We start from the raw sequence: 22,812 nt of genomic DNA, 5'->3' as shown, positions 1-22,812 counted from the left end.
AAGGTATCAAAGCAGAGAAGTGCGGGCCAAAACTTATAATATTGGCGAACTCGTTCTACACCTACCGGAGAAGAAAAAGGACAAGCTCAAGCCCAAGTGGGAGGGTCCCTTCATCATTGATAAAGTTCTTACTAGAGGAGCGTACCGCTTGCGTGATGCATCGGATAATCAATTAGAGACGAACCCATGGAATGCGGCCAGACTCCGAAGATTCTACGCCTAAACGTCGGACTCTGTGTTTGTCTCCTTACCTCCGACCTTTTAAATTATACCCTCTCTTTTTTCTTCTTTCTTTTTTATATATCCCTAGAAGGCTTAAAGTGTGACCCGTTTACACAATTTTGACGCGCTATGTGCGCTAATTATACCTGGGGGCTTCTTATACAGAAGCTTAATATCACTATTTTCCGGGCTTCATGCCCACTGCATATGTGTAACTTTTCCATATGCACCTTTTCTTCGCCATTATATACATCGATATGCCTTGAGTTTTGGCCAAGTTGGGTTGCCTAGCTCTTGTGTTTATGCCCTACGTTCCTGTTAATTCGGCTAGGGCATAAGGGGAGCACCTCCGCGATTATTACCACCGGGTCAGGCGGATGCGTACCTCAGACTGGGTGAAGCCGAAAGCTAGCATTCTTAAGGGAATATTCGGTCGGTGAACCAAACATGTTTTTTACCTATTACAATATAAATCACCAGATGTTTTGTATACCGCGTCTCTGTTCGCAGTTCGGACATGCACATTAATGCATGCGTACCCAGGGAAAGGAACCCTTAACAGAACTATTCTCTCTGAAAGATGTTTCTTACTATCCATGTAATATAACATAACTAGTTGGGTACTTTTCTGTTCAAGCACTTATGACCCCTACGTCTGGTTTCCATGCATACCCCAGTTTATATAACTGAGCGGGTATTCGGATACACTTCGGACTTTCGGGTCCGGAGGCTGAAGCGAAAAGGTCCGCCGTGACAAATGATTTACAATCCGGCTAGGGACAAAATACGTCCACTGAAGTACATAGTCAATTAGACTGGCCAAATTCTTCCTCTATACCATCCAACAGGCTCTCTACCCTACAATCCTGTCGGGAATACTTTGTGGCTATACCTACTTGGTCATATATCAAACTAACGGGAATTTCCTTCCCATCTAACCCTATAGGACCGAGCAGGGCCATTTGATTCGGATCCACCTTGGTGTACCGTGTCCTTACCATGGCCCAGGCTTCTCTCGCACCTTGTCGACAGGCCGATATCTTCCATAGTCGAAAGCGCCGCCGCGCTCCCTTGAGCAGCTCTATAAGCTCTCCCATGCTTATTGGCTGGGAGGAGGATGACCACAAGGCCTGGGCAATACCCTGCATCACCTACCGAACTCGTTCGTGCAGTTGTGAAAGTTCTTGCAGAAGATCGCCTGCGGATCCGGGCATCTCCTCTTTAGGACGGCCTGTCAGCATACCTACAGACATAACTCTGTTAACTCGTTTCTTCGCCGAACTGTACATAGGTTCGCTTAAGCACTTACTATAAATGCCGCGTCGAAGCCTCTTATTCTCCTTCATGGAGTCAGCAAGCTGGGACCGAATTTTTTTTAATTCCACGTCCAACCGGGACTTCGCGACCTGGAGATTATTTTTCTTCTGTATAACCTTTGTAAGCACGCGCTCGCCAGCCTTCAGCTGTCGTTCAACATATTGCTCATTCCCCGGTACGATCTCTGGATTACCTCCGGGATTGCCTGCAGAGTCTATTATTATATTTGCATTCATGCCGAATACTAACTGGTATACATACTTACATTCTCTTTAATTGAGATAAGTATTACCAGATGGGGCCTTCTTGGACTCTTCCATTCCGGCAACTGCGGTACGCAGGCGGGCTTTGCACTCCTCCAGCTCTTTCGACAACTGGGCATTCTTCTCTGCAAGAACCTATGTATCCAATGATCCTTAAATCAGTTGTGCCAACTGTTTCAAGTCTCAGGGGCTACTGATATACATACTTATCAAATTTTCTTACCCGTATATCCTTTACATATTAGTCCGTGGCTCTGGCAAGTCCATCTTGAGCAGCTCGGATGTACGCGTCCCCTGAGTTGAAGGCATTAAACACCTCTTTGGAGAAATTAGCATCGCGGAGTACGGCCCGTCGGCGCCGGTGATTCATGGCGCTCTCCACTTCGGAATAGATAGCGGAGATTCTATCCGCATCCCCTTAGGGGCATAATTCGGTGTTGTCCCCACGTTAGCCTCCACCCTTGAGGCCGGTTTTGGTATCCGGCTGGCGGAGGCATGGTCGGCAGGGTCTCCGGACATAGTCCGACGAGTACTCTTTCTGCCCGGACACAATGGACACTGTTACATTTCAGAGACGATAATCACGGAGCAGGTTTTAAGTCATACCTTTGCGACGGCGTCTCAGTCCTAACTGTCTTCCTCTTAAGCCTGCCTGGCTTGGGTGCCCTTTGCTGATGAGCCCCCGTGGGCTCAACATGGTGCCCCAGTAGCCTTCTCTATAAAGTACAATATATGTGCATGGGGTAAGGCACAAAACAAGGTATCCTTCTCAGAAGTTAGGACTCCGGTTTTACTTTTATTTGATGCAGGGAGTAGTCCAGGATAGTCGGGGATGATGGCCACCAAGGTGCCATCACAGCTTGCCTGGTAAAATGTCCCGTCGACGAGCTCCACAGATATGTCCGGATCCTCTTCAAGTTCGGGGTCGAGGACCCGGTCAGGGTCCTCTAGCTGCGGAGACGGGCTATGAACCTTCCTCGGCCTTTTTCAGTTCCTGCTATGAATTGGCAAGGTAAGTATTTGTGATGAAGAATACAAGGATGAATGGAGTTGAGTAAAAGATAGCGGCTCACCCAGCTTGGGGGGTTGTACATGGAAAATCCATCCCGTGGCTTAACACAGAGGAACTCCTCTTCTTCTCCTTTGTACAAATCGGACATTATTTTCGCCAGAGCGGTGGCGGAGTCCGGACCTTTACGACCGCAGCGGGTGGCATCATCTTATCCATTGAAGTGGCACATGGGTTTCCCCCGATATTGAAGTGGCTGCACCCCCCACATTATGCATATTGACATAACCTCGATTATTTTCAATCCTGATTTGGCCAGCGTTTATATCCTGCCCAACAGGTAAAGGACCTCTCTGTTATCTTCCTCTTGGGGGCTCCGGGGCGCCAGCTGTGGCGTTTCTTCAGCGGGGCATTAGCAAACTCGGGAAGGCCCATCCGAATTGGGTCCGGAAGGGGGACATCCTCTGCATAAAACCACTCCGAAGGCCAGTCATCGGATGTCTTCTTTGGAGTGCCGGACAACTATCCGGTCTCGGCGACGCGCCATATTTCGGCTCCGCCCACTTGATATATTGATCCTTCCTGATTATGGGGGACAAGGCAGAATAGCCTCTTCCATAGCTCAAAATGAGTCTCGCAGCCCAGAAATAGCTCGCAATGGGCGACATAGCCTGCGATGTGCAGTACGAAGGCAGGGGTTAAGTTATGCAGCTGGAGGCCATAGAACTCCAAGAGCCCGCGGAGGAACGGGTGGATTGGAAACCCGAGTCCCCTCAGCAAATAAGGGACAAGGCATACCCGCTCCCCCTTGGATGGGTTGGGAAAACTCTCTGCTTGCTCCCCACCATTATAGGTGGCTAATCCGGCTCGGAAGGGGACCATGTATGCAGGCGGGAGAAACCCCTTGGTCTGCAACTCTACTAATCGGCTATGGGGGACGGAACAGTTCTCCCAATAGTCTGGCTTAGTGCTACGGGAGCAAGAGGAGGAGCTGCGACGGCTGGCCATGATGGGATGGTTTCTTCCGAGCGTGCTCTGATGAATGCTTGCTGGGAGAAGATGGTGTAATGTGGATCTGAGGATCCCCGTCTCTTTAAAAGGACGATTTACTTACATGGTTAGGGTGGCAAATGTAAAAATGCCTCGACTTCTCGCATTCACTTGACACGTGGAGATAACCATTATTATAGCATAGAAGCCTAGGAGTACGACATTAATGGGAAGCCGCACACTACTCGCTACAACAGTTACTCTAGATTCGGAGGAAAACCCGCCTTGCAATGCCGAAGAAAATTTGCGCGCCGGACTCATCGTCATTGAAGCCTGGTTCAGAGCTATTGAGGGAGTCCTGGATTAGGGGGTACTCGGACAGCCGGACTATATACTTTGGCCGTACTGTTGAACTATGAAGATACAAGATTGAAGACTTCGTCCCGTGTCCAGATGGGACTCTCCTTTACGTGGAACGCAAGCTTGGTGATTCAGGTGTATAGATCTCCTTCCCTGTAACCGACTCTGTGTAACCCTAGCCCCATCCGGTGTCTATATAAACCGGAGGGTTTAGTCCATAGGAGAAGAACAACCATAATCATAGGCTAGCTTCTAGGATTTAGCCTCTACGATCTCTTGGTAGATCAACTCTTGTAATACTCATATCATAATTATCAATCAACCAGGAAGTAGGGTATTACCTCCATGGAGAGGGCCCGAACCTGGGTAAACATCGTGTCCCCCGCCTCATGTTACCATTAGCCTTAGACGCATAGTTCGGGACCCCCTACCCGAGATCCGCCGGTTTTGACACCGACAGGGACCACTTAGCAGTAGCGCTGGTTCAACAGCCCGTGTTACTGCTACTTGGTAACCTGTAGCTCCGGTAAGCAGTAGCGCTGCTAGATTATCCCACACTACAGCTAATATTCTATCTATAAGCTTTCTCCTAGTAGTTCTTGTACAACCAATTGCTCGCACGCAAAAAACTCAATGGGGGTCTTGACTTTCTCAATAGGAACATTCAATAAAGGACGAAGTGCGCATGAGCTTTTGATGAAGATGGATAGAGGTACAGTCAAATGACAAGCAACATGGCAACATGGCAGAATGTTTGTGCTCAAGGGTGTACATGCATTGCCCGTGACGGCAATAGTTCAATACACATTTGACAAGATGAATGCGTACTTTCTAAAGTACTCAATTCGAACGGATAAGCAGATTGCGGGTGAGACCAAGCACAAGTACAAGTTCCGACCAAAGGTTGATGAATGGTTGGAATTCGAATCACAGAAGGCGAACTCCCAACAAGCTATAATATATAATAACGACGAATGGATGTACGAAGCGAAAGAGCGAGGGGGAACCACAAACGATGGACAACAACACGAAGGCCGGGCTTTCAATGTCTCGCTAACACGGTGCAACTTCTCTTGCAGGAGGCCATTGTTGCTTCATCTCCCATGCTCGCACTTGTATACCGCAACTCGCACTAGGAATATGTATGTTAATCACCCGCTCACCATGAGGGAGTCAAGGACAGGCAACGCGTTGACCCACATCCATTGAGCAGTCTTGCCACTGCCGCCAGCAAAGCGAGTCCTAGAGATAACATATCACATGTACACGTGAGCATACGTCTGGATCACATCATCATTAGCATCCTCAGGGAAATGAGCGAAGTTCGCTACGATTCACATGTAAGGAGCGCCGATTGCGACTCTTTTTTTCTTGTCTCCATCTGTTGGCACCTCTGCAGGAGCCATACGAATAAGAGCCTCCATTTGCTGGCGCCACACCTTAGAATCGATGCTCATACACAAAGGCTTCCCCTTGATAGGAAGTGCAAGGATCATGGAAAGATCATGAAGTGTCACGGTCATCTCCCCACCCCGGAGGTGGAAACTGTGCGTCTCTGGCCAACACCAATGCATAAGTGCGGTGATAGCCACATCGTTCAGGTTTGGCGTCGACCGACTGACAAGCTGAATGAAAGGGAGGAGTCATGTCATCTCGATGCACGGCGTGTACCACTCATCGTATGTCATGACACTCAACGAAGCCCCGTGTCGGGGGTTGGGTGCGACATATGCCAAAGGATGGCTTATCATGGTGGGGGCGAGTAGACCATCGCCGGTGCCTGGAAACGGGATGAGGCGAAGGCATGCACGCCGGCGAATCTTACCCAGCTTCAGGGCTCTCCGTGGAGATAACACCCCTACTGCTGCTCTGCGGGGTCTCTGCATGATCACTATGGCAAAGTGAGTACAAGGTTGCTCCTTGAGCTGTTTCCTGGAGGTAGGAGAAGGCAAGGCTAGCTCCCTCCTTCCTATATGATCTGGTCTAGTGCTAAAGAAGCGATCCCCCTTGCATGGGTGCCCCGGGGGCTTATATAGGCCCGCCCCCAGGGATACAATGGTAATCCGGCTGGGTGTGGGTCCCAGCCGTCTGTCTCTCAGGCCGCCGTCTTCTCCGCCGACTGCTGGGGCCCGCCGACTGGCGGGCCCCGCCGACAGGCCCGGTACTGTAGCCGTGCTTCTAATGACGCTGGCTTGGTCATGGGGTCGTGGCAACAGTGCCGCCGCCTGACGGCGATCACTGTTGCCATTCCCTGTCTTGTCTGGTTAATGGCGTGTGGGGCCCGTGGGAGGGGCTGGCCGACTCCCGGGGGCCGACTCCCAACGGGTCCGTCTTGTGGCGCTCTTGCCGTCTTCGGTACCCCCACTAATGGGTGGGACCCACCGTCTCTGGGCCGTACAGGCAGGCCGTCGTGGGCACAGTGCGCCGCCCATGGGGGCTGAGGTCAGGGCAGGCATGGCAACAGTGCCGCGCCGGATGGAGATCTCCATCGATACGGCGCACTGTAGCCATGCCGCCCTTCGTAAGCGGGAGGGGGGTGGGCCGCGCGGCGACCGTACCCCGTCCCGTCCATCATGGTGAAGGCAGGAGGTGGTCGGAGTCGCGGGCCGACTCCCCATAGCCGGCTTCTCTGGAAGCCGCCAATAGGAGTCGGCTTATCTTGAAGTCGTCCCTGGGGCTCGGCCGTGAAGGACAGTCGGCGGCCTTGCCGCCGACTCCCAGAAGGCGGCTCCTTATCACGGAGTCTTGAGGGGCGCAGTCTGCCCTGATGTTTTGAAAGGTTCAGGGGCTCGGGTTAGCCTACCCGTGGCCCATTACTCCGACAGTAGTCCCCGAAGCTGGTGAGGCGCCAAGGGTGATATATCAAGGAGTCTCAACAGTTTCTTCCTTCTCGTGGAATCTGGACCTTGCTCGCCGTTTTCCTTTAGGCCGACTAGCCGGAGCCGGACTTGCAGAAGGCCGTCTTGCCCCTTAAAGAGTTTGAAGGTCGTAGCGGGATCCAGGCAGCGTGCCTGATAAGCTTCCGGGCGGCCGCCTGTCGCGGATCCGTCGCGTGGCGCCACGTGGCAGGGTCAGTCTGCCCACCCACGCGCGTGACGAGACAGGGCCTCAGGCGGGGCCCGCCACTACCGCGCCTCGGCACGCGAACGGATCCGTTGCGGCCGGGCGGATGGTTGGGATTCCCGCGTCGTAACTGCGCGCAGTTACTCCGTGTGGTAAATCGTGGGGGTCGCGGGGTCCTGTGCACAGTTAATCCCATGCCCTCCCATCGGCTTTTGAGCCCACAAGCCTATAAGTAGGCGGGAGGAGGGGAGCAGCGGAGCATGCGCGCCCATTTCCCCTACTCCCCTTGCTTTCCCCTTGCTTCTTCTTCCTCTCGCCGCCGTCGCGCCGAACCACGCCACGCCCACGGCGATGAGCTCTTCCTCCGAAACCGCACCTCCTGCCGTGCGCTCCGGCGTGTGGGACGACTCCGAGGTGGACGAAGACATCATTGAGTTCCTCCGCAAGACGCGTCGCCTCCTGGCGCGACCTAGTGCGAGCCTGCGCCGCGCCGGAGAGGGAAGTATCGTCGGCGCCGGAGGAGGGAGAGCGGGTCGTATTCCGTCGCACCTCATGCGCGGCCTAGGGCTGCCGGCGAGCAGTTTCTTCCGCTCCTTCTTGGAGTTTCACGGGCTCTAGCCGCACCACCTTACCCCAAACACGGTGGTGCTTCTGGCCACCTTCGCCACCTTGTGTGAAGGCTTCCTCAGCGTTCTCCCCACCATCAAGGTGTGGGGGGAGTTCTTTCAGTTCAAGCTCGGCACGCACGTCGCCGGCGTGCCGGCCCAGTGTGGTGCCTTCATCGCGATGCGGAGATCGGTGGCCAACAACCCGTTTCCCACCATCCCGCTGATTAAGTCGGTGAAGATGTGGCAACGGTCATATTTTTATGTGAAGAACGTCGCCTCCGACGGCGACTGGGTCAATCTGCCGCCTTACGCAGCTGGCGCACCGGCTAGGAGGCTTCCCAGCTGGTCCCACCGGGTTAAGACGCTGACTCCTGCTGGTGCCACCGCCGTCGCGCGACTTCGAGTGCTGACGCAGTCGGAGGGTTTGACCGGGGCCGACCTGCTGGCCGCCTTCGTGGCGCGCCGAGTCCTCCCGCTTCAAGGCCGACCTCATCTGATCTGTCACATGAGCGGCCACCGGGACCCGAGTCGGCTGTGCTCCAAGGACATGCCCCATGCGGAGGTGGCGGACACGGTGAATTACATTGCGAACTGCAATCTCGCGGCGGATTGGTGGTTCGGCAAGGAGCCGTACTCACGCGCCAACCCCCCACCTGCTGTAAGTAGTCTCTCTTTTTGTTCCGTCTTCTTTTGTAGCCGAGTCCGACTTCTGATCTTCTTGGTTTTTCTTGAGTCAGAATCCCCTCATCCAGCCTTCAGCCGGCACCGCGGGCTCGGCCCGTCAGTTCGTCCCCGACCGAGCGGAGAGCGACGTCGACGACCCTGACTTGGGGGCCGCAGCGATGGAGGCCGACGCCGAAGGAGGAGGAGGAGCGAGAGGAGGAGGCTTCAGGCCCTCGGCCACCTTTGCTGACTGGCCTGATGACGACGCCGAGGGGGAAGTCGCCCCACCCCGTTCCTCTGCCGGCTTGGATGGTCAAGGCGGCGTGAAGAGGCGCTGGGCCGGGCCGAGCTTGCTTGGCGGCCGGTCGAAGAAGTTCAAGGGGGCAGCCGCCGCGACCAAGCGGGAGGAGGCGATCGCGAAGGCCAACCGCTTCTGTAAGGAAGTGAAGAAGCCGCGACTGGTCTCCGTGTAAGTGCTTCCGCCTTTGTCTTGTTTTCTACTGGTGAATCTTATCCAAATCTTTTACATGCCTTCCTCGCTTCAGGGCTCCTCTTACCTTCGAGAGGGTCGCTGCCGCCTCCGTCATGGGGTCGGCAGAGACGTCCGCCACTACTCGGCGGATTGACCCCGCCGCCGACCTCCGGGAGGCGACGGAGCGGAACGCGCGGGAGAAGCGCGACGAGGACGAGGCCGCCCGCCTAGAGAAGGCGGAGGCCGAGAAGGCGGCGACCTCCACCCAGAGGAAGCTGGAAGAGGCAGAAGCCGCCGTTGCGGCAAGGTGGCAAGCTGAGGAGGCCGCACACCGCCAATCGGCGTTGCTTGTCATCCCGCTGAACTCCGCACTGCCGCCCCCAAAGTTCACGGGGCAGACTAGGGAAGCCGGCGGCGAGAACCCCATCATGGAGAGGGAAAATGGCGATGCCTCCATGTCGGACACGGCCGTGCCACCACCGCCGCCTCCGCTGCCATCCGGGAGTGTGCAGGGTAAACAGCCAGCAGGCCCGCCGGTGCCACCGACTGAGAACGAGTCCGCGGCGAGGCTGCTCCTCCAAGTCGCCTCGCCAGCGCGCCGCCGCCTTGAGAAGGCGACTTTGGCGCCACGCCCCCTGGAGACCGGCGCCGCCATCTTGGCCATCCCAGATGCCGAGGCGATGAGTGCCACACCCGTTGGGTGGGAGCGAGGAGGCGGCATGGGCCCGCTGAACCAGGCGCTTCTGGATGTTCAGGCGAAACTGCGAGCTGAGGGCGATGCCATCCAGACCTGCACCAAGGCGCATCTGGCGTCGCGAGCAGCTGTCCGGGTATGCTTTCATTTTTAACTTTGTTTTTCCTTGTTATTCTTTGTGGGGGGGCGCCAGCGCACCCACTGGGTGTAGTCCCCGAGTTTCGGGCCAGCTGCTGAGCAGGCGGCTCGGAACTCCTTCTGGCGAGTTCCAATACTTATCTTCGTCTGAAAATTCTTATCACAGGAGTATCACAACCTCCACGTCACTGCCTTCAACCGCAATGTCGAGGAGCTGGGCAGGCGGACTGCCGACTTGTCGGAGAGTCGGAGTGAGTCCTCCTTCTTCTTCGCGGGGGCGCGCTGGCGCACCCGCGGGCTGTAGTCCCCGAGATTCGGGCCGACTGCTGAGCAGTCGGGCCGGATCTTCCCGGTGACCTCCTTTGTCGACAACTTAACGTCTTTTCCTTTTATTCTTCAGAGGCCAATGCCACTCTCCAGCAGCAGCTGGGCGAGGCCAACACCGCCTTGCGTGCCAAGGGGGAGGAGTGCAGCAAACTCGCCGCGGAGCGCGACCTGCTGGCCGCGCAGCTGGCGGAGCAAAGGGAGCTGCTCAAGAAGGCGCAGGACGAGGCAGAGAAGAGAGAGACTGCTCTCCTGGCCGAGTTTGAAAGCGAGCGCTCCTCCTGGACCGACAAGGGGGCACAACTGACCTCCGGCTTCCATGGGATTGAGGACATCGTCGATGGTGAGTTTCTTTGCTTCCTTTCTTTCTTTGAGCCTCCGACTATGGGTCGGGCTGACTCCTAATTTTTTGACTTGCTTCTTTTCCGTCTTGGCAGACTTCTTCCCTGGCCACTCGCAGGCGGCCACCCAAGCTATCGAGGCTGATCGCAAGGCGCGGAGGGCAGATGGTGCGGAGATTGCCGCCAAGGCCCCCCGGACCCTCGATGAGAAGCTTCTGAGCATCGAGGCTCGTCCGCGGCCGGCCCATCGGACGCTGCACCGGCTTCAACGTGCCGGCACCCAGGCGATTGCTGCCCTGTGGCCAGACATGCCGGTTCTGCACACTCCCAGTCGGACTGCCGACTGGCTGGAGGTCACAGCTGGTCGTCTTGAAGCTTGGAAGGGTTCCTTGGCCCGGGCTGGAGCGCGCCGGGCCTTGGAATTCATCAAGGCGTGGTATCCAGGGCTGGACCTGGACCGACTGGCCGCGTTCCTGTCAGAGGCCCATGCGGAGCTGGTAGCTGTGGAAGACGCCTTCGTCGCGCGTGCTGCGGCGATCGCCGACTATGCAGACACCAGCATCTTCGTCCCTGATCGGGCTGAAGACGATAGGGAGGCGCCGCCGGAGTGGTTCGGGATGAACCCAGATTACGACGAGGACTCGGCGAAGGTGATCGGTTCCAGCGCCGAGGAGGAAGGCGAGGCGGAGGACGGAGGTGAGATGGAGGCGCCAGAAGATGGAGTGGGCAACCAGCCTCAGCTCGACCGCGCCTCCAGCAACGAGCCGCGCCCGACCGAGCCGGCTGCCGCCGGAGATGATCAAGCCGAGACCGTCCAGCCGGCCGCCCCGGTATCGAACACCGCCGTCTCTTCCGACCATCCGAACCCGTCTGCCGCTTCCTAGGCTGCTGTCCTGCCTTCATTTTATCCACTTTAGTAGTCTTTGAAGAACTTGTTAATTCGAACAATTCCACCCGCGGGGTGTATTTTGAACTTCTACTTGAAGATTCGGCCAAGGGCCTATGTTATGTAAATATTATCCGAGTTCTATCTTTCCTTGCTCATTGCTCTTTTGGCTTTTTCCTTTGCCGCCTTCCCTTAGTCGCCGCCTTGCCAGTCGGACGGCCGCTCTGCGGACCGCCTCTGGATCAAATGCTTGGCTACTTTGGGAAGGCAAGTACTTGGCCATTTTTTAGAGTCTTTTAACAAGTTGGATAGAAAGCGGCAAGCCGACTGCTCAAGAGTCGGCTTTGCTAAGAGAGGCTGGAAGCCGGCTTAGGCTACGCCTATGATTTGAGTCCTTAGCCATTTTTCATGTGGGCGCCCATCCTTCCTTACTCCTGCCCACCAATCAGTCACTCTGCGAGCTGCGACTTCTGACAGGAGATGGCTTAGGCACCACACACTATTTGTCCGACTGCAGGAAGCATTTCATAGCGCGAGGCGGCGAGTCCCCGGGCCGACTAGTCGAGCCCGGTGCCAAGCGACATAACAAAGAGTAGTATACTCAAAGGCATAATTCTTATCATACAGACAACAAAAAGGGCAGTCCCCGAGCTCGTCTCGGGGGGGCCCGAAGTCTTGGTACTTTAATACAAAGGGTAGCGTGATACATATTGCATCAACTGTAAAATCTTCGGAGGAGATTTGCATTCCATGGGCATTCCGTCTCTTTGCCGGAGTCGTCCCTCTTGCGTGCTCGGGGCTTCTGAGCGTCGATCAGGTAGTAGGAGTCGTTTCCCAGCACTTTGCTGATAATGAAGGGGCCTTCCCAAGGTGCCGACAGCTTGTGCTGGCCGGCTATTCGGTGGATCAGTCGGAGCACAAGGTCGCCCTCTTGGAAAGATCTCGGCCTGACCTTCCTGTTGTAGTATCGGCGCAGGCTCTGCTGGTAGATGCTGGACCGGCTGAGTGCCAACAGCCGGCCCTCTTCCAGCAGATCGACACCGTCTTGACGTGCTTCTTCTGCTTCCTCCTTGGTGTACATGGTGACTCGCGGGGAGTCGAACTCTATGTCCGTCGGGATGACGGCTTCAGCACCGTAGACGAGGAAGAAAGGTGTGAAGCCGGTTGACTTGTTTGGAGTTGTGCGCAGACTCCAGAGGACGGCTGGCAACTCGTCAAGCCAACAGCCGGCCGAATGCTCCACTGGTTCGACCAGCCGAGGCTTGATGCTGGACAGGATGAGGCCGTTTGCTCTCTCTACCTGGCCGTTTGACTGCGGATGGGAAACGGACGCTAAGTCCAGTTGGATGCCCTGTATCGCGCAGAAACGGGCCAAGGCACCTTTGGCGAAATTTGTGCCATTGTCGGTGATGATGCTGTGTGGTATGCCGTACCGAGTCGTGATGTTGGCGATGAAAGTCACTGCAGTCGGACCATTCAACTTCTTGATGGGCTTTACTTCTATCCACTTGGTGAACTTGTCCACCGCGACAAGTAAGTGAGTTAGGCCGCCTCGTGCTGTTTTGAATGGTCCCACCATGTCCAGGCCCCAAACTGCAAAGGGCCAGGCAATGGGGATAGTCTTGAGTGCGGAAGCCGGCTGATGTGGCTTGGAGCGGAACTTCTGGCACCCTTTGCACTTTTGGACCAATTCTTTCGCCTCTTCTAAGGCGGTTGTCCAGAAGAAACCGTGTCGAAAGGCTTTGGCGACGAGTGCTCTTGAAGCCGCATGGTGGCCGCACTCGCCTTGATGGATGTCTTTGAGAATTGCTTGGCCTTGCTCTGGCTCGACGCAACGCTGGTAGACACCAGTGACGCTGCGCCTGACCAACTCTCTGTTGACTATGGTGTAAGCTGCCGCTCGGCGTTGTACTTGCCGAGCCAGGATTTCATCAGTTGGCAGCTCTTTGCTCACTAGGAACTTGAGGATGGGTTGGGCCCATGAGGGTGCTGCTATTTCTTCAACCGTCAGTACTGCGACTTGGACGAGGGCGGCTGGGCTGGGAGGCGGCGGGCTGGAGTCCGCGGCCGCTTGCTGGATTGATGAAGTCCCCGGGCCGACTGGCGCAGTCCCCGGTCCGAGTTCTGGAGTCTTCGGACTGGTCGCCGCAGTCCCTGGGCCGGGTTCTGAAGTCCCCGGGCCGGCTTCGACTGCGGCGTTCTTGGAGTCATTTGCAAGAATGCTCGTGCCGCCTGCTGGGGCTCTTGAGTCGGATCCGACTTCTTCGGGGGGAGCCGGCACAAAGATGGAGTCTGATTCTGGCGAAGGCTTGACAGACGGCTTGAGAAGGCGCCGAAGGGCGACGCCAGATGGTATTGCTTGGCGGGTGGAGCCGATTCGTGCCAGGGCGTCTGCTTGGTCGTTGTCATTTCTTGGCACGTGAAGGAACTCGCACCCCTCAAAATATCCGCTGAGTTGTTGTACAAGGAAATGGTAGCTCACCATGTTTGCATCCTTGGCGTCCCAGTCGCCAGATGACTGCTGGACCACCAAGTTGGAGTCGCCATAACACAGGATCTGGCGAATGCCGAGTTCTTTGGTAGGCCGGAGCCCATGAATGAGCGCCTCATATTCAGCGACGTTGTTGGAGGCGGCGAAATGGATTTGCAGCGCATATCTGAGCTTGTCGCCTTTGGGGGAAGTGAGGACAATGCCGGCTCCCAAGCCGGTGCGCATCTTGGAGCCGTTAAAATGCATCCGCCAATGGGTGGAGTCGGGCGCTGGCGGCAGGTACTGGGTCTCAGCCCAGTCGACGAGGAAGTCGGCCAGTGCTTGCGACTTGATGGCGGTGCGGGGCTGGTAGTAGATGGTGTAGGGAGCCAGCTCAATGGCCCATTTGGCCACTCGGCCAGAAGCATCTCGGCTTCCGATGATCTCGGCTAGTGGGGCTGTGCAAACCATAGTGATTGGATGCTCCTAAAAGTAAGGCTTCAGCTTCTTGGCGGCAAAGTGCACGCCGTAGCACATCTTCTGGTAGTGGGGGTAGTTCTGCTTGGAGGTCGACAGTACTTCGCTCAGGTAATATACCGGTCTCTGGACAGGTAGCACCTTGCCTTCCTCCTTGCGTTCAACTACAATGATTGTGCTGACTACCCGGCTGGTGGCGGCAATGTACAAGAGCATGGGCTCTTTGGGAGTCTGAGCCGCCAGCACAGGGGAGTAGTCAACATTTTCTTCAACTGGAGAAAAGCTTCGTCCGCCTTGGGGTTCCACTCGAAAAAGGTTGTCTTCTTCATGAGCTGGTACAAAGGGAGAGCCTTCTCGCCCAGCCGACTGATGAATCGGCTGATGGACGCCAAGCAGCCGGTGAACTTTTGCACATCTAGCAGTCGGCTGGGTACCTCCATCCTCTCGATGGCCTTGATCTTGACAGGGTTGCACTCTATGCCGCGTTCAGAGACCAGGAAGCCAAGGAGTTGGCCGGCTGGTACTCCGAAGACGCACTTCTCAGGGTTGAGCTTGATCTGGAATCGGCGCAGGTTCTCAAAGGTTTCCTTGAGGTCTTCCAGCAGTGTTCCACGCTTTTCCGTCTTCACCACCACATCGTCCACGTAGACGTGGGCGTTTCTGCCGAGTTGCTTGAGGAGGCACTTCTGCATGCAACGCTGAAAGGTGGCGCCGGCATTCCTCAAGCCGAACGTCATGGTCAGGTAGCAGAAGGCTCCAAACGGCGTGATGAAGGCGGTTTTCAGTCTGTCAGCCGGGTTCAGCTTGATCTGGTGATATCCTGAATATGCATCTAAGAAGCTCAACAACTCGCATCCGGCTGTGGAGTCTATCACCTGATCAATTCTCGGCAGAGCGAATGGGTCCTTGGGGAAAGCTTTGTTGAGGCTTGTGTAGTCAATACACATCCGCCACTGCTTGTTCTTCTTCAGCACCAGGACCGGGTTTGCTAACCACTCTGGGAAAAATACTTCCATAATGAAGCCGGCTGCCAGGAGCCGGGCTATCTCTTCTCCAACAACTCTTCTCTTCTCTTCTGACAGGCGGCGCAAGGGCTGCCTGATGGGCTTCACATCAGATCGGACATGTAACTTGTGCTCGGCGAATTCCGTCGGTACACCTGGCATGTCTTTAGGGGACCATGCGAAGATGTCTCGATTCTCATGGAGGAAATCGACGAGCTCACCTTCCTATTTGTTGTCAAGGTTTGCACCTATGACAGCGTACCTCTCCGGGTGCTCCGGGTCCAAGGGTATCTTCTTCGTTTCTTTGGCTGGCTTGAATGAAACTTCAGCTTCTGACTCCTTGGGGTTGGGTGACATCTCGGGCTGCTTGCCGGCCATTGCCACAACCCAGTCAAGAAGCCGCCTCTCGGCTGCGATCACCAGGGACTCGGCTAGCCGACTGCTTTCGGCCGCACAAGTGGACAACTTTCTGTAGTCGCCGGCTATGGTCAGAATCCCCTTGGAACTCGGCATCTTCATCTTGAGGTAGGCGTAGTGGGGGACCGCCATGAACTTGGCCAAAGCAGGTCGGCCAAGCAACACATGGTACGTGCTTTCGAGGTCCACCACTTCAAACCAGACTGGCTCTCGGTAGAAATGATCTTTGTCTCCAAAGAGGACGTCTATCAGGATCTTGCCGATTGGTGAGCAGGAAAGGCCAGGAACAATGCCGTGGAACACAGTCCGGCTGCTCTGAAGCTGTCTTTGCTTGATTCCTAACTTCTCCATGGTATCCTTGTACAGAATGTTGATGCTACTGCCTCCGTCTATCAGCACTCGCGAGAAGCGAGCGGCCCGCCTATCTGTGGCAAAGGTGGCACCTAAGACCAGGGCATAGGAGCCCGGACTCGGCATCACCTCTGGGTGATCAGATCTGCTCCAACTGATAGGCTTCTCGGACCAGTGCATGAACTCTAGAGTACTTGATGCTACTACATTCACCTCTTGCTGCTGCTGCCGCCGGCTACGTCGATCGTCAGCCACACTGGTGAAAACCATGTAGGCTCCGTGCTCTTCTGGGTACTCATCTTATTGCGCCGACTGGCCTGACAGCCGGCTGCTGGGGTGGCGGAGGAGGCGCCGGCCTAGCAGGCGGAGGAGGCAGGAGGCCGTCTCCCTTGGTGATTCGGGTGAGCCAGTGGCATTTCCGGGTGGTGTGATTCGACGGCTTCGCGCCGCTGTGGAACTTGCAGGGGACATCTAGAGTCTGCTCGTAGGAGAAAGCCGGCTGCCAAGCCGGCCTGCCGCCCTTCTGCTTCTTCGGAGCCGGCTGTCCCTCAGGCCGCTCTTCTTCGATCGTGGCCACCTGCCGACTGCTAGAAGCCAGCTGAGGGGCTTTGCGCTTGTGATCATTTTGATACGGGCGCCCGCTTGATTCTCCAGCTGGCGTCTTGGGAACCGGCGTCAGCACTTTTCCGGAGGCGTCTACCCGGAGCTCGGTCTTCATTGAGGAGTCGGCCGTGGCATACTTGTCCGTGATGACCAGTAGCTCATCAAGGGTTACTGGCTCGTCATAGAGGAGTCAGTGCTTGAGGAGAGTGCCTTCGCGGCACCCGCCGTTGAAGTACTCTATGGCCTGGACCTCGTGCACTCCTTCGCAGGAGTTGCGGAGCTCGGCCCAACGCGTGAGGTAGTCGCGGGTCGATTCGCTGGGCCCTTGTACGCACAAGGAGAGCTGTCAGGGCTTGGGAGCCCGCTTGTATGTGCTGGTGAAGTTGCGTATGAAGGCTTTGGTGAAGTCTAGCCAGCTGTTGATGTTGTAAGGCTTGAGGCTGTTGAGCCAGATGTGCGCCGTGCCTTGGAGCATCAGGGGGCATATTTCACGGCAACGCGTCGGTTGCCATTCGCTATGCAAACGGCGATGGAGTAGTCAATCAACCAGTCTTCCGGCTTCACGGAGCCGTTGTACTTAGGCGTGTCTCTTCGAAGCGCGAACCCTTTGGGAAAGGGCTCGTCGCGGATGCGGGGGCCGAAACACGACAGGCCGACATCATCTTCTTCTTCCAGGGCCAGGGATCGCGCTAGGCGGTCGATCCGATGGCGGGCATCATTCTCGCCGACTCCTTCGCGGCGACCAAGTCGGCCGCTGAGAGTCGGATGCTCGACAGGCGGCGGGGTAGGATATCTTTCCCTGCGAGGCGGAGGAGGTGGCAGGTCGCCTCGTCGCTCCACTCCTCGGGGGCGGCCTTCTGCGTCGCGCTCGATGGTAATACGAGTCCGGCTGCGGCTAGTAGTCGTCTCCTTCTCTTGTCTTGCACGGGCGCCACCCGCAGTCGGCGTACGCGACGTCGCGCCGTGCTCTCGGCGAGGGGGGCTTCCAGCTCAGACGTCGGCTTCATGCCGGGTTGCGGCCGCATTGATCACCTGCTGGATGCGTCTGGTCATGTAGGGGAGCTCGTCGGCCCCCAGTCCATTTAGCTCATCAATGATTGACTAGGCGGCGCGTAGGTTCTCGACGGGCGTGGCGTAGACCAGGCGGTCCGCTCCCAGCATGCTGGCGATGGCCGCACCGCGTTTTTTGACGACGCCGACTCGGCTTGGCCCTTCTGAAGGCGGCGTGCCGAAGGCGGTGCGGTCGACTTCGCGCTGGTGGGCCTCCGTGAGGCATCTCATGGTGGCAATCTTCTGGCCCTCCGCAAGGAGGGCAAGGCGGCGTGCCTCCAACGCCTCGGCGTCAGTGTCCGCCGGGATGGGGGCGGACAGATCGTGCAAAGTGGCCTGTAGGGCGTCGCGGGCGTTCTCATCGGAGGCGGCGCCGTGGCTGATGACGAACACTTCGGTGATGGTACTGCCGCCACTGTCGGGTCGTGGGAGAGAATCATCAAAGACGATCACGTCGGAGGGGAAGGCGTCGAGCGACGCTGTGTCGGAATCGACAAGCATCGGGTCGGTGGAGCCGACCGACTCCAAGTCCGCAGTAGGCTCGCCGGAGACGTGGAGTTGGTCGAGGAGGCTGACGAGGCGGCTGTCGGGGCAGCCTGTGCCCACACCGGATGCGGGCTCGTCGGAGATGCGAGCCTCGCCAAGAAGATCGGCAAGGCAGCTCGCTGTGCAGGCGTCGTCGACGCTTTGCAGCGCATCGGGGCAAGCGCCATCGGGCGTGCCGGGCTGGCTACACTCGCTGGGGAGGAAGAGGGTTCCCGTCCAGAGCAGGTCTCCGGACGACGGGGCACCATGCCCCATGGTGGGCGCCAAATGTCGGGGGTTGGGTGCGACATATGCCAAAGGATGGCATATCATGGTGGGGGCGAGTAGAACGTCGCCGGTGCCTGGAAACGGGATGAGGCGAAGGCATGCACGTCGGTGAATCTTACCCAGCTTCAGGGCTCTCTGTGGAGATAACACCCCTACTGCTGCTCTGCGGGGTCTCTGCATGATCACTATGGCAAAGTGAGTACAAGGTTGCTCCTTGAGCTGTTTCCTGGAGGTAGGAGAAGGCAAGGCTAGCTCCCTCCTTCCTATATGATCTGGTCTAGTCTAAAGGAGCGATCCCCCTTGCATGGGTGCCTCGGGGGGCTTATATAGGCCCGCCCCCCAGGGATACAATGGTAATCCGGCTGGGTGTGGGTCCCAGCCGTTTGTCTCTTAGGCCGCCGTCTTCTCCGCCGACTGCTGGGGCCCGCTGACTGGCGGGCCCCGCCGACAGGCCTGGTACTGTAGCCGTGCTTCTAATGACGCTGGCTTGGTCATGGGGTCGTGTCAACAGTGCCGCCGCCTGACGGGCGATCACTGTTGCCATTCCCCGTCTTGTCTGGTTAATGGCGTGTGGGGCCCGTGGGAGGGGCCGGCCGACTCCCGGGGGCCGACTCCCAACGGGTCCGTCTTGTGGCGCTCTTGCCGTCTTCGGTACCCCCACTGACGGGTGGGACCCACCGTCTCTGGGCCGTACAGGCAGGCCGTCGTGGGTACAGTGCGCCGCCCATGGGGGCTGAGGTCAAGGCAGGCATGGCAACAGTGCCGCGCCGGATGGAGATCTCCACCGATACGGCGCACTGTAGCCATGCCGACCCTTCGTAAGCGGGAAGGGGATGGGCCGCGCGGCGACCGTACCCCGTCCCGTCCATCGTGGCGAAGGCAGGGGGTGGTCGGAGTCGCGGGCCGACTCCCCATAGCCGGCTTCTCTGGAAGCCGCCAATAGGAGTCGGCTTATCTCGAAGTCGTCCCTGGGGCTCGGTCGTGAGGGACAGTCGGCAGCCTTGCCGCCGACTCCCAGAAGGCTGCTCGTTATCGCGGAGTCTTGAGGGGCGCAGTCTGCCCCGATGTTTTGAATGGTTCAGGGGCTCGGGTTAGCGTACCCGTGGCCCATTACTTCGACACCCCGTGAGACCGAATCTTCAGGGGTAAAATGTTCTGCAAACATACAAGTCCGAGTATTATGGCAATGCCTATTTGAAATAAACCCAAATTACAAACTACCAACTAGTATGCTTATTACCGTCTTCTTCTCCGACATCAAGTAGGCCCGGTGTTCAATGCCATAGTAATCATCGAGAAGCTACACCAAACTACATATTTCAAACAATAGACATATATGAGCATTCTTTTATATATATATATATACACACACACACAAATTCTTATGGAAACATCATTTACAATAGGTACAAAAAGGAATTTAAATACTCATGTAGTACTCAACAATAATACCCAACGATCATACAGTAATACAAATACTCATCTAATATATATTCATCTCAACAATCATACATGTGTGACATATGTGACTTTTTTTTCATATATACGTACAAATTCCTACGGAACCATGATTTACAATACAAATCAACAACACCAAGGTTTCACAATGATTACAAATCATCTACAAATCCTAAATCACAACACACTATTTCAATTTTTCATATAAATTTCGAATCCAAGCAAAACAATGGTTCCACCCAAACTTGCACCAACCTGAAAAATGTGAATGTTTTTTCCGATAGAAAGAAGGGATCAGAGGAGATTACCTCTAGGATGGATTGGGGAAGAAATTCACGGACGAAATCATCAGATCTCAAGGATTTTGGAGAGGGGATTGAGAGGGGGAGGAGAGTCATTGCCTACTCTCTGTTTTGCCTAGAACAAATGGGGGTGGGATGGGGGAGGGCCGACCTGTTGCGGTTACTAAGGGTATGTACAGTGGTTGATAAGACAGTCTTATCTCAAGCCATGCATGTAGTTTAGAGATGACAATAAAATATGTCTACAATGGGTTATCTCTTAGCCCTATCTTCAATAACTAGCTATTCCTAAACACATTAAGAGACATATTGTGCTAATAGATCATCTGTTAAATAAGAGAAGACAAACATTTTTTATGATTTCTCTCTCCTCCACCATAACATTTATCCTACGTGGCACTCTTAAGATAGCACCATTGTATATATCCTAAGTCAATGTGTAGCGTCTTTGGGCTAGGCGCTGCACATGGCAGCATAGTGCCTGTCGGCTAGGCACTGCACACATGGGTGGGGCCGGGCCTGGCCCCGGGGTGCCATGCTGGCCAGGAGTGTAGCGCCTATTAGTCAGGCGCTACTCAATGTAGTGTAGCACCGACCTGTCAGGCGCTACACAAAAGGGCCAGCTGAGTGAAATAGTTTCATCCACGGTTCACTTTGCGAATTAGTTGCATCTCTAAGTCATTTTTGTGCAAGTTTGCCCAGGGGTAACCTTTTGGGGCTCCCAAAGGGGTACTCGCTGATTAGTTACTCTCACGTGGCTCTTGCCAAATAAAAGGCTAATCATAGCAATTATTGAACTACCATTCTCCTGTAGAAAAGAAAAGCAAATACACTGTGTGTCCGCTGAATTAAAATCATCGACACAAGGCCATCGCAGTCTGTGAACTCCAAATCAAGATGGCCAGACGGCTTTTTGTACTACCGCTCGAGGCCATCGCAGTTTGTAATTTGGTTCTCCCTACGTTCCTTTATATAAGGTGTATTAATTTTCAGCACGGTAATAAGACACACAATTATAGACAATTGAGAATAAAATTACCTTTGGCAAATTGTTGGTTAGTGGCAAGTAAATCAGTTAGTCTAGGAAAGAAAGAGACATGCGCAATCGAGAGAGAGATATTTTTATTATTTTGCCACAAGAAGAGATACATACAATCAGGAAAAATATAATTTCTTTGTTTACAGGGCTAAGAACGGAATTAGAAGGAACTATAACAAATACACTTTACAGTATGAAATTTTATATAAAAAATACACCTTATATAAAGAAATAGATGGAGTAGTACTACAACAAACATGCGTCCACAATCGCTGGCTTCTTTTATTTTTTCTGGAAAAGGTTTCACAATTTCAGTTGCCTCGGGGAAAGTGAATTCGACGAGCAACTTGGATGGCTCCTGTCCAAAAGAAAAGAAAAAGAAAAGGAAGGCACGGCGGTCTATAAAGCAGCGCAAATGATGGCACTAGAATCCGAATCGTATTATCTTCTCGTCCGGCTCACCGCTCCTTGCCTTGCTTCTTATCGGGAGGAATATAATATCAGCATGGCCGGCAGGCCGCAAGTACTTCCTCACCTCCTCTTTCCGTTTTCTCTCCGTGAATTATTACAGTGGTAGTTTGAAGATACTAATGCCAAATTGTCAATTGCTGTAGTTAGGTTTTTCAGCGAGCAGGGGTAACTTTTCTCTGATGGATATGGGAATTTCTCTCTTTTTCTCAATGGTGAGAGAACATCTCAGATATTTCTCTCACAATGCTTCAGATTCCTTCTGGTGAACTTTTCCGACACACAATTTGTATTGTACCCTAAAAGTAATCTGATAATGCTAACAAATAAGCTGCACAATGTGAGTGCCAAATGATTGTATCACCCTTATTAACAAATTGGCCCGAATATGTGGGAGATTTAATGTTTTTTCACCTAAAACGCATCTCCGGCAATTAATAGTCCCAATTTTAGAGCACCTATAGCTAGGTCAAATAGGTCTTAACCTTCATTTCTGAGCCCAAAAAGGCTCGAACTTCACAAATGGCCCTTATGTTCTCATGATAGATGCCCCCCCCCCCCCCCCCCCCAGCTCATCAACTACTCAACCGTTTCTTATTTTTCTCACGTCTCTCTCATCGCTCGTCTACTGGGTTAGCTAGAAGGCCACAATCGAGCGGCTACGGAGCGTAAGAGCCAAGGGCTGACGTATGTGGTAGGGCAATGTCGGCATACGGCAAAGCGGTGGCAGTGTTGGTCCGCGGAGCTTGATTAGGGGAGATTGCAAACGGAGCCCATTCATGCCTGAGATAGGTTTGACTATGCAAGCTAGTGGCATGGAAACCTTGGTCGGGGACAGGAGCTCCAACGGACAGGAGGCACGACGGTGCAGGTCCATGGGGAAGAAATCCCCTAATTCCTTTTGTAACCATAAATGTGGGGGCTTGAGTAGGGGCCTTCTTGCATATGCTCTAAGATGCCCATTGTGGGGATTTTCCTTGCGAAAACTCAATAAGCATGGATAAATATTG

The sequence above is a fragment of the Triticum aestivum genome, chromosome 3B (genome assembly GCF_018294505.1).
Source record: "Triticum aestivum cultivar Chinese Spring chromosome 3B, IWGSC CS RefSeq v2.1, whole genome shotgun sequence".
NCBI classification, from domain to species: Eukaryota; Viridiplantae; Streptophyta; class Magnoliopsida; order Poales; family Poaceae; genus Triticum; species Triticum aestivum.
The sequence above is the reverse complement of the archived record's forward strand: the minus strand, read 5'-3'. Positions refer to the sequence as shown.